We start from the raw sequence: 19,946 nt of genomic DNA on the forward strand, positions 1-19,946 counted from the left end.
ACTACCAGTCAGGATAAGATCATCAACATAAAGAACAAGAATGATAAGAGACTTGCCCACTTTCTTAGTGTAGACAGTATTGTCAGAATGACACCTAGAGAAGCCAGATTCTAAAAGAAAGTTATCCATTTTGGCATACCAAGCTCGAGGAGCTTGCTTGAGACCATAAAGGGATTTCTTAAGCCGACATACAAGGTTGGAGTCTGTTTGTATAAATCCATTTGATGGACTTCCCATTTGAAAGAGGCAGCAAGGGAAAGAACAAGGCGGATAGAGTTCATTTTGGCAATAGGGGAGAAGGTTTCAGTATAGTCAATGCCTTCAACTTGTGAAAAACCCTTAGCAACAAGACGAGCTTTATGTTTATCAACTTTCCCATCTGGTCCATACTTGGTTCTATAAACCCATTTGCATCTAACAAGTTTTCGTCCCTTTGGTAGAGGAACAAGATCCCATGTATCATTTTCCAATAATGAATGATATTCTTCATTCATAGCTGCTTCCCAATCTAGATGGCCTGAAGCTTCTGCAAAGGTGTCAGGATCATAATTTACTAGAGCTTGAGCCAGTAAAGAAGAGGCTCTGTCAAACTGAGAACGTGTGCGTCATTGATCTGTAGGATCACCGGCAAGATCACCTGCTGCATCCTGAGTAGCACGGACCCATTTTGGAAGCTGAGGAGCTGAAGGAGGATCCTGAGAAGGTGGGGGAGGATTTTCATCCTCGCTTTCATCATCTGAAGAATAAATATTTTCAAAAGTAGAAGAGATAGGGAGAGGTGGCACATCTGCCGAACTAGGCTCGCAGGCCGATATGATTTCATCAAACTTTACATCTCTTCTAATGATAACATTTTTGGACTTAAGTGGAATAAGTCTATATCCTTTGACATCTTCAGAATATCCAACAAAAATACATTTTTCACTCTTTGGTTCTAAAGCTTTATGTTTCTCATCTGGAATATGGGCCCATGCTTCACTTCCAAAAACACGAAAGTGACTTACATCTAGTTTGATTGAGCTCCATGCTTCTTCAGGAGTGATATTCTTTAAAACCTTAGTAGGAGTGTGATTTATTATGTAATTTGCACAGTTAATTGCTTTTGCCCAATAATTAAGACTAAGTCCTTTAGATTGAAGCATACAATTAGCCATTTCCTTTAAGGTGCGATTCTTCCTTTCAGCTACACCATTTTTTTGTGGAGTATATGGAACAGTATGTTGCATTTGAATTCCATTCTCAGTGCAAAAGTTGATGAATGTGTTTTTAACATATTCTTCGCCATTATCATATCTTAGCTTAAGAATTTGATGTCCAAATTGTTTTTCAACAAAGGCCTTAAAGGCCAAGAACATGTTAAATACTTCACTCTTGAGTTTTAAGAAGTATACCCAAGTGCGTCTGGAGAAACCATCAATGAAAGTTAAGAAATACTTGTAGCCAGAGAATGAAGCAACTGGAAGTGGACCACATAAATCACTATGCACGAGCTATAAAGGGGGTGAGGCGTGCCAAGAGGCATGTTTTTCAAAATTGTCCCGATGATGTTTTCCGAGTACACATCCAGAACAAACACCATCTCTGCAAGATACCATCGGAAGACCTGTCACCATATTTTCTTTTCATAGATTTTGAAGAGAGCGATAGTTTAAGTGACCAAATCGCTTGTGCCAAAGTTTGCTCACTTCATCATTATGAGCAACAAATACTGAGGGAAGATTTGATGACCCAAAGTTGTGAAACTTATACAACCTTGTAGAATCATCAGCAATGCCAGTAGCTAAAATCTGTCTAGGATCTCTTAGGTCCTTAATTACAACATCGTGAGGTGAAAATTCAACGATTTTACCTTCACCTGAATGGGTTATCTAATATACAGATAGAAGGTTGCAGGATAAGGTTGGAACACATAATACATCATTAAACTGACCATTATCTAGATGAACAGTTCCAATCCCTACAACACTAAGAGATCTATCATCAGCAACATATATATTTTTGGTGTTACAATCATTTAAAGAAGAAAACATGGCTTTGTTTTTGGCCATGTGATAAGAAGCTCCAGAATCAATGAGCCACTCATGAGAATGAGAAGAAGAAGATACATTTAGTGCATAGCCAGACCGAGATGCTTGACAACCACATGCAGAAAGTGCCATTCTTGAAGATGAAGTTGAAGTTGAAGATTGCTCCAAATGGATGTTATGCTTCTTCATTGCTGCTTCCAAGGCTTCCATCTTCTTAAATCATTTGGATTCTAAGTGGCCATCTCGATTACAAAAGTTGCAATGTCTATCAATCTTCTTCCCTTTGTTTTTATTTGTCTTATCATTTTGTTGAAATGATTTTTCATTTTGAGGCTGAAATTTCATAGGACCCTTGTTTGGTTTAGGACCATTCTTTTTAGGATACAAATTCTTAGGATTCTTTGGATTTGGTTGCTGCTAGGCGGCTAATACTTTCTTAGAAGAGTTTCCAAGATGAAGAAGACCAAGGTGCAAGAGTTTTTCTTGTTCTCTTATTAAAGAATCACAAAAAGAGTCAAAGGAAGGGGACTTGTAGTCTGTTGCTTGAGAAATGAAGGCTTCTCTTGTAGAATGGAAGGTGGAAACAAACACAGAGTAGGCTGGTCCCAACTTAGTAAGAATGGAATAGATAAGGTTACTATCTTCTTTCTTAACCTTAACACCTTCCAAGAGATATCTAAGGATCTTGAACTTGGACAAGAAATCTTCAATGCAAGAAAAATTATTATGGTCCAATGTAAGCAACTCATTTTCAAGTTGATGGGCTCTAAGTTCATTTTTAATCCCAAAAACTTTACTGATTTGTTTCATTGCTTCATCAGGAGTATCAAGTTCTGCAATATGGAATCTAAGATCTGGAGAAATAGACATCCCTATCAATCCACGTGCTTGATCTTGCCTATTTTCCCATTTAGCAGCCTTATCTTCATGCTTCGGTTTCTTTTCTTGGCCTGAGGCTATTCTGTAGAGACCTTTACTTCTAAGTAAATCCTCAATGTAGGACAACCATTGGAAGTAGTTGGTGCTGTCAAGGGTAGCTTGGTATTGGCTTTCCATTTCAACGAAAACTGAAGCTAAATATGCTAAAACTAAGTGTACCAATGGAAAGATCTCGAAAAATTAGGTCGTTTCAAAAAAATGGTTCTGAAAACGGCTTCCGGATGAAGAAGTTATGGCTTTAAAAAAAAAAATTGATGAAGTCGCCGATGAAGTGCGGGAATGTGCGGAAATGAAAAAATCTGCCCCCAAAAAATGGAGACTTGAACCCAAGACCTCTACTCTCATAAATTAGCTTTGCACCAAGTGAGCTATACAAAAAGTTTGAGAGAGAGAGAGGGGGGGGGGGGGGTTGATGCTTTGGGTTGCGTGCTTGCTTTGAGAAGGCTTTTTTTCCCTACAAAACAAAAAACACAAAACCCAACACGGACATACAAAAAAAAAATGAACCTTGCGGCTCGAAGTTAGCTTTAGCCGAAAAACTAAATATTTTCAAAAATGAACCTTGCGGCTCAAAGTTAGCTTTAGCCGGAAACTAAATATTTTCCTCAATGTTTCTAATTTTCGGAGATCACACTAAGGCGCAGCGAAAAAGAGCATACGCATGAGAAAAATCCTTCCTTTCTGTTTCTGATTTGCCCAGATCGCACAGAATCGCAAGGCAAAGAGCATACGCAGAAATGAAAGGTATAGATCCGGTAATAAAAAAATCTAAATAAACCGAAATCGAAATAAACAGAGAGAAAATAACTGTAAATTGCAAATAAACACTGTATGCCTCCAGATTTTAAAAATGACGCAGCTAGGGCTACCAAAAACCTTTTCGCGTGAAACGAAAGGGGTTCCTCACTGGAACAGATGCTCCCAGCACAACAGAGCAGTCCTCTCGGCCCGAAAGTAGTCAGGAACAATAGATCTGGGAAACAACAGTTGGATGCAGTTCTAACGGCTTCAGATTTGGATCACCAACGAACGCGGCCCTCAAATAGCTCTGATACCATGTAGGAATTTACAGGGTAAGTTCCTCAGACAGAACACCAAAGGACACCGCTCACAAATAGATCACAGATCAATACACCAGTATTTTGACGTGGTTAAAACCCTCAAAGAGGGAAATAGTCCACGGCCTGAGCCAACGCGGCCACTTCAGGCAATTTATTAATAAAAGAATGAAAATTTACATATGATTCTCTCATATATGGATTACCCTACAAATGACCCTCCATGCGCTTTAAATAGAAATCATGGACCAATCGGGTGTCAAGCCACGGATCAAGTGTCGGTAATACCGAGGAGAGAATGAGCTGTTGGATCACTACATATCGTGACCGTCGGATTATAAGTTACAAAATGTACAAGGTAACGAAACACACTTTACCTAACTCTGTACCTAACTCTATACTATACCAAGTTGTACTTAACTATTTCCTATGTCGGAATATCCTAACACAACAGAGATGTGGAAACATAACCATAGGTCCATGTTTCTGATATATGCATATGAAGGGGGAATTACCTGGTAATCAGGGTTTCCTGCATCATATTTTGGTATCAGAGCTAGATCAACGCTTTGTAAGGATTGGTTTGGAAATTGAGTTGTAAACTCAGCATATGTATAATTGCACTGAAGTGAATTTGATACAGATGGGGATCAAACTACAAAGGACACTGAGATCAGAATGGAGAAGAAGTGAATCTCTGAGGAAGGTCTCGTAAGAATGTTTATTTTGATGATTTCTCATAACTGTGTTTGAATTCTTGAAGAACAACAAGGGATTGAAATTTCAAAGGAGAAGATGTTTTCCTTTCAGGAAAATGAAATTTTTACGTAAGTTGATTGCATGATTGATTTGATTGAGATGAAAGGTTTAGAAGTTAAAGCTGAATAGAAGAGTGGTTTGCTATGGCATTGAGGTCATTTAAGTGATTTGAAGAATTTTGTGAAAAATTGAGAATGATTGAGGATTGCTTAAAGTATTGTTGAAGGAAATGATATTGATGATTGAAAGAACAGAGATTGGATTTAATAGGACTGAAACAAGAACCACTACAAGGAATGAATTTTGGAATTTGTAGAAGCAAAACATGATTTTCTTACAAATTGGTTATCAGAAGGAATTGATAGTGTCTGTCATGAATTGGTAAATATAATTGAAATTCAGATCTAATCTTAATTGATCTTGAAAACTGAAGAGTCCATTGTGAAAAGTAAGAGGGAAAATAGTTGCTGGTTGTATGGAGTCTTTTGAATGGAAAGTCTAAATGAAATAGTGAATAGATGAAACCTTTAACAAAGATTTAACTGATGGAATGGGAATTAGTTTTAAGATATCTTTGAAGGAAATATTGCAGGTTTGAAAGGTGCTTTGATGTATCTTGAGATAAGATTGTGCAGGTCAATAGAAGCAGTGGGATTGCTGAAAGGTAGAATGAATTGTACCAACATCATAGCATATGAGCTATGTTAAAGAAGATATCGCAAGAAGAATTCTCAAATGAGTAAAGGTGACAGTACCCAACAGTAAATGAAATTACTGAATGAAGAAGGATGTGAGCAATTGAAGATGCAAAGCCTAGAACAAGGAGTGTTCAAGAGAAGGTGAGAAAAACTTCCAACTGTGGCTGGTAGAAGTTGTTGAGGAAGCTCCACAATTGTGATTGTGGATAGGAGATAACAATTCCAGAAAGAGGAGTGTTGGGTAGAATTGTTAGTCAGTGGATGGTTCGAGGAAAGAACCAATAGGTGCCAAAAGGCTGAACTCGGGAAAGTTTGGTGAGGCATGAAGGAGACTTGTTACAAGTGAAATGGAAAAGGTTAGTTGTAGCTCACTAGTGAACCAGGAAAGTTCACTAGAGGAAGAAATGGACTTGACTATTGATAGTCATGACAGGGGTACAGAGGAAAGTCACAGATAGAGGGAAAAGAGTGGCGAAGCAGTTGGACTCAAAGGAATGAGTAAAGAAGAAGGGGACATAGAGTTGGTTGAGATGAAGGTAGAACTAAGTCATTTGGAGAAGCTGGTATTGAAAGGAATTAGAGAAAAATGGAAATAAGGATTTTATGTGGGAAGAAGAGTTAAATGGCCTGTCACAGAATTGTTTGCTAAGAAACTAATACTTCGAATAGTTGAGAATGAAGGTGTATAATACATATGTGAACCACAGAAAGGATCTCTCCTTAGGGAAGAAGACAGTGATGAAGAACTGCTCCATGTAGATCAGAATGAGAGGAATGTGCTGGTAGTATCCTCATAGACAAGAGGATCTCATATTTTTGGAATTAATAATTTCTATGAATGTAAAATTGCAGGTATGCAACCTAATGAATTTGAGCCTGTGTATGAAAAGGTGAAAGAGGCAGAGACAAAAAAAACACAAAAGGAGATGCATAAGGACTTTCAAGACTTCAATTGGTGGAGGAAATTAAAAGGTATGGCTAAATGGTTGTGTCTTCTCTTAGTGAAAACTTATTGGATCATATTTGAAGGAATTTTAGCATGGATAGAAGACCAATGGGAAATGGAAATAGGAAAGGAAACAAATGCATTACAGATTTGTGAAGTGAAAAGAAGGAAAGCTGACACAGAGAACTTAGCTGAAGAAGTTAAGCCAAGGAAATATTTGAAAGATCAAAGTCTTATCAGAGAAGAGGAGGAGGCATTGTTGTCTTATTTGGAAAAACTGAGTGTTGGAAGAAATTGTGTAGAACAGGAAGGTATTCTACAAACTTATGATGAAGTTGCCAAGCATAGTCAAGAAGTTGCAGTCCCAGAAGTTTTCTTTAATGAGGAAGAAATTAGAGATGTTGAGAAAGAATTTCTCAATAACTTAGTGAACTATCAGAATAGTTCAGAGAAGCATGAGGAGCTGATCACTGAGGCTTCAAATGAAGAGCCTTGTATTTTTGAAACTAACATGTTGTGTAGGCTTTCAGGTTTGATAGGTGATGAACAACAATTGGGCAATGTGCTTATGCATGTTGATGAAGAAGTGAGATTACTGGAAGATATGGATGAAACAGAAAGATATTTTGAGCACGTATTTAATAATTTTGAGAATGATGGTATTGATAGGGAAATTGTCATGATTAAAGAAGTTGAAGATAAGAAAATGAAAGTTTGTGATGATAACCAGAATGAAATATCTTCAGCAGAAAATCAAAATGAAAGTATTATGGAAATTATGAAGGAATATAAGATGATGTTGACAAATGCAAAAGTTCAGGAATTTTGTGATTTTAAAGTAGATCATTTTTATAAATCTGTAAACCATGAAGAAGCTTTAGAAGACCATAATTTCGTTTATGTTGTAGGAAAAGTTAAAACAACATCATTTTGTTGCAATAGTATAAGTATAGAGGATAAAAAGATACTTCATAATGATATGCTCCAAGAAATCCTAGCTATTGAATTGTTGAATGATAGTCTTGTGTTAGAACAAGGAATACTGTATAGTGCAGAGGAAAGTATTGGAATGAGAATTGATGACAGTTTCATAACTTTTGCAGAAGGACAATATAAAGAGTTGATGGCAAAATCCCCTATGAAGATTGAAAACCATAGTTATTTTGAATCTGACAATTGTGATGGAAACTCTGTTTTATACAGGAAGGAGGAGTCATATGCAAATGACATGCTCATTGAATATGAAGGAATTTATATTTTTCTGGGAAGGTTATTAGATGAACCTGATAACATAGAGGAAAGGATTATCTTTGATGATAATGAAAGAGAAGCTATAGAGTACAAACAACAATTTGTAAATGGTAGAGGTGAAGAAGAATTGGACAAAAATTTCATAATTTCTATGGTGGAAAGAAATGTACAACAGGCAGATGTCAGTGGAGTTCAGTTAAAGACAAATTGTAAAGAGGAAGTTGAGAAATTGTGGAAGATGAAATCAGATGAGAAGAGGGACAACAAAGAAGAGAAATTAACAAGAGGAATTTGTATCATAAAGGAAAGAGGACAACAACAAAATAAGATTTGGAAATCTAGAAGAACAGAAGTGACAGTGGCAAAAGAATTGAATCAGCAGCATGATGAAAGTGATGAGCAGCTACAAAGTAAAGTTAGGGATACTGGGTGGACAACAGAAGAAACACATGACCAGGAGGTCATGGAAACTTTCAACTTTGGGAGTCTAATGCAGGAGCATTCAGGCCTAGTCAGCAATGTGATAGCATGATCACATGTTGTGACTAATAGGGGGTAGGAAGACATGAGATTAGTTAATTTTATTTATTTAAATGTGTGAGAGTGTTTATCTATTATAAAATATGAGAAAAAGGGTAATGTGGTTGATTGATCCTCCTTGTGTGGAGATCGAGCCAAACAATTAGATTTACTTGGTTTTGAATAGGATATGAGGGGTTTGAAAGCTTGAATTAGCGTTTGTTTTAGAAAAGAGTGGAGTTGAAGAGATTCTTTAGGAGAGAGTGAGAGATTTTGTATCTGAACCAAAATTGGTTCATGAATCCATTCTTGTATAAAATATGATTTATTTACATAATTCAGAGGTTAGCAAGAGAGAAGAGAGAGGCTAAATAGATTATCTGGAGTGTAGATAGAGGCTAGCGAGAGAAACATGGTCTATTATTGTTGTAATCGAGACAGAGGGCGAGACTCTGTAACTCATTATTGAATAAAATATCAGTGTTGTGGAGGTGTTGTTTTTGTTGAAAACCTTTCCTTATCTCTGTTTGTTTGCCTGCGCAATAGCTGAGGCATTCTGCTCTGTTTGCTTTATGAAAAAGTCATGAGTTGCAGCGATCAAATGTGATTGGAGCCTTATTGTTAATAACAATGTTTGAGTCACTTAAACCCCAATCGTCGTTTAAAAAATATCATAGTTATCTGTCATATGGAGTAATGACAGCGAAGAACACAGTATGACGGAGAATGTGTTTATAACGCAAAGTCTATTAAAATAAGCGAGACCAATCTAGAAGGAAATAATTGAGGGAAGGAATCGTGGCCATTGGATCTATAAGATCAACGGACCAGATCTAATCGAGGAAGGCTGAGCACTTTATCGCATCGGCGGAAGTCTTTATGGATGGATCGGGCCCTAACCCTTTGTAAACTCTGATAGTGACATGGCAATGAAACGTGGACTGTTGGATCATACGCTTGATCAATGATGGACATATGGCGCGCGCACTAACTAAAGAATGGTTTCCAAACAGTGGTAAGCGGTTATCGGGTGGCCTCAAAAGCCATAAGTGGTTTTTCCAATCCGGACCCGATGGGGTTATGAGCAGTGATTAAATTAAATTGAAATCCGGGAACGATTGGACCGTCCATTGAACGGACAATCAGACGGATATCAGGCGCGAACAAGCATGAGGGTTAATTTCAAATTCGGACCCGATGGATTTTATAGAGGCAGACTCAATTCCATTTGAGTTTCGGCCTTAAGCTTTTGAATGGTTTTTCCATGTATTCTGTGTAAAGGTAGAGATCGGAGGATGTGATAAAACCTATGGAAAGGGCAGACCTGAAATATTTATAAAAGCAGGTTTATGTATTTTTGAGTTCCAGTTTATGAGTTCGGAGTGGGTTTTTCCCATGATTCCTTTGTATTCGATAAAGTTATATAAGAAGGAGTTTTAGAAGAAAAGCAAGAATTACGCTTCCGACAGAGATGTGGGAACATAACTATAGGTCTTGGTTTCTGACATATGCATGTGAAGGGGGGATTACCTAGTAATCGAGGTTTCTTGCATGAATAAATGATCATCAATAGAACAATCCATATTTAGAAGATGGAAGTGAAGAAGAAAAAGAAGTGCAATCAAGTGTTTCAATCAATCCCAAGATATGATCCAATTTGTCTTAATTATGGCAATGAAGGTACACTATACTTCTATATGTCCATATCCAATCAATCATGATGAAGATGATGTTCTTGGTATAATTGGGTTTAAACTCAGAAGAAGAAGTCAAAAGAGAAGATAATATTATTATTTCCTTAGAATGAATAAATAAATTTAATAATAAAATGAAAGGATGAAGGAACTCTTGAAGAAATATGAAAATCATGACCAAGATTTAGCATTTTTTACGACCTCACTAGAAGAAACAAGAATGATGGAAGAAGTGTGATAGAGAAATCTGAAATAAAGAGAAGGTTATTATGAGGCTTTAGAAGCTGAGATTATCTGTAACACCTCCTCCTACCCTGTTGGGTTATTATCGAGTAGTGGGGGGTGTTACCTCAACATTTACATGATCTCTAAGGTCTATTATGAAGATGAGGTAAAAAAAAACCCTTTTTACAAAATCTTCAAAACTTAAAACAAACACCACCATTGTGTTTTCCTCATTGAGAGATTTATAATGATATAATATTTATCTCAATTCGACTCCCAGATTAAAAGTTATGCCCATTTGAATAATTTCTCATTAATCCTTCCCACATCACCATGTACCGCCATGTGGCATACATGGTTCTTCCACGTTGATATTAAACCCATGTGGCTACTACCACACTAGCACACCCAATGCCAAAGGTTAAACCATGTCACTTGTCTTCACAACATCTTACTGACATCATTTTGACATCATGGTGATGTCACCTTGCCATGTGGTACTCTCCAATGATGCCACATGTCATCCAAAAAATAGACTCTTTGGCCATCCAAGAGGGCCAATTATACCTCTAATATGTGATTCCATATAGATTCCACATCAACATATGTACACATCACCATCCATCTAGTGTCCATGTAGCCTTGTCTAACATACATGGCACCTGCCACCTCAACCTTCGCTATGGGTCCCACAGGGCCAACTCTTTGTGCAAAAATTTCATTTTATGTTGTGATATTCATAGTATGACATGAAGTTCTATGTTGTTCCTCTACATCATAGTGCAACAATGCTCGAGCACCACAACAAGGCATTATACCAACCAAGCATGATGTGATGTGAATTTTCTCGTCGAACGGTGAGAATAAGTTTGCCTCACATCTTATGTCAATAACACCACTTTTCAAAATTATTAATACACATTATTGGTGAGGGAGGAATGACACAAAAGGAATATTTCCATTAATCCAATAATGGAGAAATATTTGTCTCGCACTCCCTATCATAGCACCCATTTCCAAGTGATTAACACATTTATCCCAACCAGAGGGGCACAACATGACGTGAAGTTTCACGTTGGATAACAAGGATATTCTCGTCATGCGTTCCCCAAACTTCACTGAAACAAATGTTCTTATATATATAAGTTTCATAGGCTTGTTCAGCTAGAATACAAGTCTGTGTAAGCCATGCATAGACTTAAGGACTCCAAGGATTGTGTGAGGCTCTGTTGAGCCTTCCTTGGGTCTGAATGTGGCCTGGTGCACTCCCATGATGAGAATGAAACATTAAACATTTACATATGTATAAATTAACTGTCATACGTAACACAAAAAATGCTTAACTCATTCTCTGCATAATAATATACATCACTATATTAAACAAGACGAGGAACCTTTCAAGTTATAAGAATGCCAACCATTAGAGAATTGGTAGTAAAAGTTAACTACATGTCTTCATGTAACCAGTCAAATTTTCATATATGATCAAGAGCATTCATATCATTCACATAAAGCTAGTATTCCTACTTAAGAAAAAGAACATCCAAGGCATATTTCCCCTCAAGGACTTGAAACAATTTTTAATGACCATTCAAGAGTTAACATTGATCGATACTCTAACCAATAACAACCCAATCATGTAACTATTTACATTCAAATATAGATAAGTCACGACACTTATTTGAATGGCTATAAATGGTTGGAAACTGAGGGCGATGCTTCAACTCTCCACCCAACCATAAGCTAGTTATACCATAGTCTTTCTTGTAGCTGTCCACCCCCAAGAGAAATCCACAATTCAATGGATTTCCTTCTCAGGGATTTCAACCATGTTTGGCTAGGAATTGCTCATTTTTCCATGGTATGGGATTTCTTTATAGGTGGGTTATTAGTTGTGTTTTCAAGGAAAGCATCGCAGGACCTGTAGCACACTATTTAGGTGGGTTATCAACTTACTTAGCAAGCACTAACTGGTTTATTAGCTTCCTCAGTAAGATATCGATGGTTTATCATCCCTTTTTAGTAAGCACCCTAGTGGATTTCCACCCTTCCTAGTGGTTTATCAACCTTACAACAAGCACCTAAGTGGTTTATCTGCTTATTTGGCAAGCACAGTGTGGTTTATTAGCATCTTTGGAAAGCACCAAGTGGTTTAACAATGTATTTGGAAAGCACTAAGTCATTTATAAACTTTTAAAAAATCACCAAGTTGTGTGTCAACCATTTTCAACAAGCATTCATCACCCAGTTCCTCCTTTGGGCCTCCCACTAATATTTCATACTTGGACACCACAATCCAATAATTTCCATGCATCAATTTTGGGAATTCCATCTTATTGGTCTTAGAAGAATTTCTCCAACAACAACACTCTCACTCTTGTGCTCCATGTTATTTTTCATTCCAACCCTCTCTCTCAATACCTATTTCTAGAGTTCTAATGCTCGAATTATCGTTTTTCTTTTCATTCTTATTTTTCCTCCAGAATCTTCATTTCTTGTGTGGTTATCCTACTTCCATTTTCCCACATTATGGGATTATAAAAAATGTGGGCATTTTTCTATCCAATAATTCCCTTTTCAAGTGTTTTGTGGTGGTGCATTTTTTTACACCAACCCACCAGCTTTCAAGTCTCCCTTAGATCATGGATCAATTTGTCCCACTCTTCAATTCCAACAAAAGGTAAAATTTATTTACAAACACAGTGATTATATATGATTACAAAATCAAGGGTTAACACAAGGGTGCTTCAAACCCCACCCCTTAAGACAACACCTTCCTCCATATTTTTCTATAACAAGTAAAACTAAAAGACAAAAAATGAGCTTCATGAAAAAAAATCTTACATATACTTACTCATCAAACAAAAATGGGTGTAACACCATCATTATTTTTCCATCTCCCACTTGGCTTCATCGAGTCCAAAGTTCTTCCATTACACCTTGACCTTATTTATTACTCGATTCTAGAGTGTGGTCTTCCTCTGATTGAGGATGCACAATGGTTCTGGTTGGTACTGTCCCTCGAATTCCACATGTATCATAAACTAATCAACAGTATGATTAGCATCATGTACATACTTCTTAAGAGAAGAAACATGAAATACTTTATGTGCATTCATTGTGGTTGGAAAGACTAATCTATAGGCCACTAACCCCACTCTTTCCAAAAGATGAAAGGGTCTACAAAATTTGGGTGCCAACTTGGCTCAAGACCCCACTTTTAGTGATCTTTTCCTCAGTCTTATGTGGAGATACACATGCTATCCCACTTGGAATTCCTTGGCATCATTTGTTGGTCTACATAACTCCTTTTCCTATCTTGGGATGCCTTCAACTTTTGCCTTATCTTAACCACTTTCTACTCCATTTCCTTCAACATATCAGGTCCAAGGTTTATACTGGGTCATCCAAGTTGATAGGAGTGTTGCATTTCCATCCATACAGTGCCTCAAAAGGAATCATCTCCAGTGACTCCTCATATCCATTATTGTATGCAAAATCCATCAATTATAAAAAAAATATATTCCCATTTATTTGGTTGATGCATGACATACATTCTCAACATCTCCTCCAAAATTTTATTCTCTCTTTTTGTCTGGTCATCTATCTGAGGATGATAAGTAGTACTAAAAGCTAACTAGGTTCCAAAACTAACAAAAAATGACTTCCAAAAGTTATAAGTGAACTTACCATCTTGACATGATATAATATTTTTAGGGACACTATGCAACCTGAATATTTCCTTCATGTATATCTGAGCTATATCAATAGCTTTGTGAGTAGAATTGACAACTATAAAGTGACCTTCCTTAATCAACTTTTCCACCACCACCATAATGATATCATTCTATTTGAGCATTTTTGGTAATCCCATAGTCAGTTTCATAGATATGAATTCCCATTTCCAATCAGGTATTTGGATTGGTTGCAACATTCCTCATGGATACCTACATTCTACCTTTACTTGTTTGCACTCCAAACTCTTGGAAATATATTCATCAACTTCCTTCCTCAATCCTAACCAACAATACATTTTCTTTATAGTTTTTTTCGTCTTCTAATAACTAGGATGACCTAGGTAAGGTATTTTATGAATATCATCCATGATGAGCCTCCTTAGATCAACTACATAAGGTACATACTTTCTATTTTTGAAAAACAACATCCCATCATCAATGAGCTAATAACTATTTCTCATATATCCCTTTGTTTCCTTCTGGATACATTTCTTTACTTGTTGGTAGTTTTCATCATGATACAATGCTTCTTTAATCCTTTCCTTTGACATCTTAAGGATGCCAAATGAGTCTCTTGAATACTCCTACTGAGTGCATTTTCCACCTTATTTTCTTTTCCTTTGATGTGATTTGTGTCAAAATCAACTTTTTTAATCAAAATCAAGCATCTTTCTTGTATGGAATTTAAATTATGTTTATCAAATAGACAACTCACTCCCCCCTAGTCTGTCATCAACACAAACCTTCTCCCTAATAGATAATTCCTCCAAATTTTCATAGCTTGAACTATAGATGCAAGTTCTAAATCATAGGTAACATAGTTTTTCTCAAGTTCATTTAACTTTCTTAATTCATAAACAAATCACAAATCCTTCTCACATCAAGACTCCATCGAGTCCTTCCTTACAATAATTCATTCAAACCACAAAATCTTTCTCCATATATCTTATTCTTAAGATAGGTGCATAGGTGAGAAATTTCTTAAGTTTCTCAAAACTAGCTGCACATTTTGGTGTCCATTGAAACATGACTCATTTTATTTACAAAGTGGTGATTGAATGCCTGATCTTTGAGAAGTCTTGAATGAACCTTTGGTAAAATCTAGCTAACCCCATGAAATATCTAACCTTTGTGAAATTTCTGGGAGTGGGCCACTCTATTATAACTTTGATCTTTTCTGGAACTACAACCACTCCTTTTGAAATGACATGCCCCAAGTAGTTAACCTAGTTCTGGAAAAATTCACACTTGCTGAGATTTTATTACACCTTATGCTGCCTTATTAATTGTAATACTTCTCTCGAGTGGTCTTCATGTTATTCCTTGGTTTTTGAATATACCAAGATATCATCTACAAATACCAATAAAAATTATGCAAATAAGGTCCAAGGACATTGTTAATCAAGCACATAAATGTGGTTGGGGAATTTGTAAGCCTAAATAGAACCACTACAAATTCGTAGTGGCCATATCTAGTTCTGAATGCTTTTTTGTGGATATCTTCATCTTCAATTCTGACCTAATGGTATCCAGACCTCAAAAATATTTTGGAAAATTTGTATCCCCTATCAACTAGTCAAATAAGTCATCAATTATGGTAAACTGATACTTGTTATTTACTATAGCTTGGTTTATTTTCATGTAGCCTATACACAGTCATAGTATACCATCCTTCTTTCTGACAAGCAATGTTGGGACTCCTGAATGCTAGGCTGAATGTATCCCTTATCCATCATCTCTTTTATCTACAAATTCAATTATATAAGTTCACGAATACTCATGTGATATAGAGTCTTTATTGTTGGCATTGTTCCTAGAATTAACTCAATTGTGAAGTCAACATATCTTCTAGGTGGTAGTCTAAGTAATTATCCTGGGAACACGTCACTAAATTGTTTTAACACTGAGTGGATTTCTAATGGATCCACATTTCCTTATAATTCCCCAGTCATGTGGATAGCATACTAAACACATCCATTTTTTCTACATCACTTCACTTGAAGAGCAATTATTTTCTTGAGCGACATTGGTATATTTATTCCTTGTAGTGTTATCTTCTCACTAGTTTTGTTGAGGCATTTCAACGCTTTGTCATAACATTCAATCTTGGTTTTGTGGGATGTCAAGTAGTCCATGTGGCTTAAAACATCATAATATACCAATGGTAATAAATTTAGAGAATTTTTGGTGGTCATGCCACTGATCTCCACAGGGCATGACTCCACTATGTATGTCACTCACCTTCTAGTTACCATGGCCAATTGAACTAATCATGATTCTTCACAAGATTTATTTGGAAATTTACATTTATTTACAATCTTTGGGATTATATAGTTGAAATTACAACCTGTGTAAACTAAAATTGAAACAGGTTGGTTGATGACCACACCTTCCATTTGGATTACTGCATCTCATTGGCCTGCTTGCCTATTGTCAAGTACAACATAAATTTGGGGTACGTTATGGGCCACATCATTCATTGTTGTTTATTTTTGTACATCTTACAACTTTATGCCAATTTGATGCTTCTGATGATAGTTCATTCACAAATGGTTTTCTCCACAAGTCCAACATTGTACAAGCCCCTCCCTAGATCCTTTGGTCTCTTCTTTTGCTAATTTTGGGGGTCCATTCCTATTCGTCGTTGTGGGATTTTTATAATATTAATTCTTGATAGAATTAGAGAACTTTCCAGTCTTTCTTCCTTGCTTATATTCTAAGGAATTTGGTCCTTTTCCTTTGAAGTGTGTCTTATCTTTCTTCTTCCAATTTGTTTGGAATTTAGTCTTTTGTTTGGAATGTTCATAGTAGTACCTCATCTTTCATATGGTGTCCTCCAAGTTTTTTGGCTCATCAACTCTATTCTATCCCATTAAGCTTATGGTAATCCACTGAGATACCTATGGATATTTGTGTTCCCATCCTTGATATAAGGCATGTACCTTAACAGCTCTATGAATCTGATTGTATACTCATCAACTATCGATTTCCCCAATTTTTGCTCATAGAATTCTTCAGTCATTATGTCATAGTAATTTTCAAATAGGTACTTCACTTGAAATTATTTCTCAAACTTTCTCCATGGAAATTGTTTCTCCCTTATATCTTTAACATTCTTCAAATACTCTCACCATATGTCATCTTTTCCTTTCAAAGTGAAAATATCTACTCTGGCCTTCATGTTTTTATAGCATGAATGAACCTTGAAATACTTATTTATCCCCAACAGCCAAGAATAAACCTCTTCAGCCTTATTCACCTCTCCATCAAATGTAGTGGGCTTTGCTTTCTTGAACTCCTCTGGCATTTAACTGTTATTGATTCTCCTCTGATAATGGTGTTTCTTGATTAGAATATCTAATGATCGATTAGGGATGCTTAACTCTCTTTCTGGAGTGTTGAGTAGAATTGTGCCTTCATCTACATGCCTATGTATTTTCCTTTATTTTCTTCCTCCTTCCCTATTGGTATCCAATCTTTTCCTTTGGACTTCTAATGGGTTAGGTTTGGACTTGTGCTTGTCTAGGTAGCTGGCACCAAGATATTGTTGCTTCTACCTTTCTAGGTTTGATAGTCTCTGTAATATTACAACATTCACCTCTACCTTCCTTTCTTGTTCTCTTAAAAATATTTCCATTTTCTGCTTTGAAACTTCTCAGTTTAGCTCTTAGGATTTTAAGGGTTTCCATCCAACCAGAAGAGTCTTCTTCATTCCTTTTCCCAATTGAATCTTCTTCTTGATCATGTTGGGACCTATTTGCGCCATACTGCTCCATCCTAGTACTCACCCTTTTTACTCTCTTGATGTTCCTTGATGTATTGCATACACATATCTATTAGCCAACCAAAAATGTAATACAAACACAATTACCCATCACCTTAGCTTATTTACAATAAGCATGTTGATGTGAGATGGCCTGAAGCATCAAATCTATATTAGTATGCATATTTAAATACAAAAAAAAAATCAGTATTTTTTTCAAATCAAGCATTATATCAGTTGTAGTTTAAAATCATCATGCATCTATAAACATAAAGGAAACTAACTAATTAATTTTTCATCCTGGATGTGAACATGTGAGCCTCTTCAGGTCCATAAATGATTAAATATTCATCATGTATGTGTACATGTCATATAACTTTTTTTACAGTTCTTTTATCAACAAATTCCCCCCCACAAGGCTTGTCATGACATGGATTCAAAATGTTTTAAATGGCATCTTCTTGAACACATTTCCTAATCAAATGATTAGGACCTATACATAATAAATATCGCTGGATCCATGAGTACATAACATTGTCTCTAACAACTTTTTTTCACTCTTTGGGCGACAACTGTTGTGGAATTTTCCTTCCAACCAAATTATTAGTGATATCTACAAACTAGGGTGCATTAGTAGACACGGAAAACAAATTTTCATCTCAAAAGGTATGTTCAATAGAATCAGATTCATCTTTATTGTGGAGTCTTGATAAAAAAATCAACAACAACAATTTATTTTCTATGCTTATCAATAATAATAATATCAAATTTTTGCAGAGAAGTAGCTACCTAGTCACTCTTCCATGACTAATGGATTTATTCATACAATATTTAATGGCGGAGTGACTGATGTGTACAAATATAGGGTATCCAATAATGTAGTGAAAAAATTTACTGATGGCGTGTAACATGAAAAGGAATTCTTTTTTAGTGGGCATATAGTTTAATTCAGTTGGGGCTAAATTTTTACTAACATAATAAATGGTGTATGGTTTTTGTTCCTACTTTTGTCCCAATAAAGCCTCAATAGTGGTATCTAGAGCATCAGTATGGATGTGAAAAGGAAAGGACTAGTTAGGACCTTGCAAGATAGGAGCGGTGGATAAATTTTCTTTAAGTGCATCAAAGGCTAGCTGACATTGATCATTCCAAGAGAAATTTGTAGGTTTCGTTAAGTCTATGAAATAGGTAGAATGTTATCTTAGTAAAATATTTAATAAATCTTTGACAGTGTATTTCATAACCTAAGAAGTTGTAGACATATTTTAGTGTAGTTGGGGTTGATAGCTTAAGAATTACTTATACTTTAATTGGATCCATCCTAATCCCTTGAGAGGAAACATGGTGTCCTCACACAATTCCCTCAGTGAGAAGCATATGACATTTCACATCACTGAGAGCAAGGTTTTTCTCATGACATCAGATTAATACCTTCTCAATATTAATCAAGAATTCTTCGAAATTTTCTCCATGTACAGTGAAGTCATCCATGTATATTTTGACACTACCATTGGTAAAATAAGTGAATATCCTGAGAAAAATCCATTGAAGTGTTATTGGAGCATTTCATAGTCCAAATAGGAGGAATGGATATCCATAAGTTCCCCATGGATAGGTTAAGTTCATCTTTTTTATTTTTAGATTCAAGGGCTACTTGAATTTGATTGTAGCTATTGAATCCATCAAGAAAGGAAAATAATTTCTTCCCAAGAAGGGTATCCAAGACTTGATCAATGAAGGGAAAGGGGAAATAATATTTCAAGGTATCCTTATTCAACTCCCAATAGTCAACACAAATTCACCATTTTCCATTCTTTTTGGGAACACTAACCAAAGGAGGACCCACTTATTGTCAAAGATATGATATATAAAATTTGCATTCAACAATTTTTGCAACTCTTCCTTAACAATGTCCTTTAATGTTGGATTCATCCTCCTTAGGGGTTTCCTGATAGGTTGGGCATCTTCCCTCATGTAAATGAGATGAGTACATAGACTGGGAGGGACTCCCTTCACATTGGTCTAGTCCTAGGAAAAAGCACTACTATCTCTTTAAAGAACCTCTATAAGTTTCTTTTGCTGTGAGGGTTCTAAATGGGCATTGCAATTCATAGTTTTTCCAGGATAGATTAAAAAAAAATCTTAGTTTGGTTTTCTATAATGATATTTGGTGGGGTTATTGCATCCAATTGTTGTACTAATTCAATAGGTGAGCATGTCTCTTGGGATTTTTTCCCTAAGACCTTTTCATATGGTGAATTGTAGTCAATATGGGAGTTTTCTATGAGAGTACAAATCAGATCATCTTCAATACTTTCTTTAAAAGTAGA

The sequence above is a fragment of the Pinus tabuliformis genome, chromosome 1_1 (genome assembly GCF_031772625.1).
Source record: "Pinus tabuliformis cultivar Carrire ecotype Pingquan chromosome 1_1, CPIR1, whole genome shotgun sequence".
Classification (NCBI taxonomy): Eukaryota; Viridiplantae; Streptophyta; class Pinopsida; order Pinales; family Pinaceae; genus Pinus; species Pinus tabuliformis.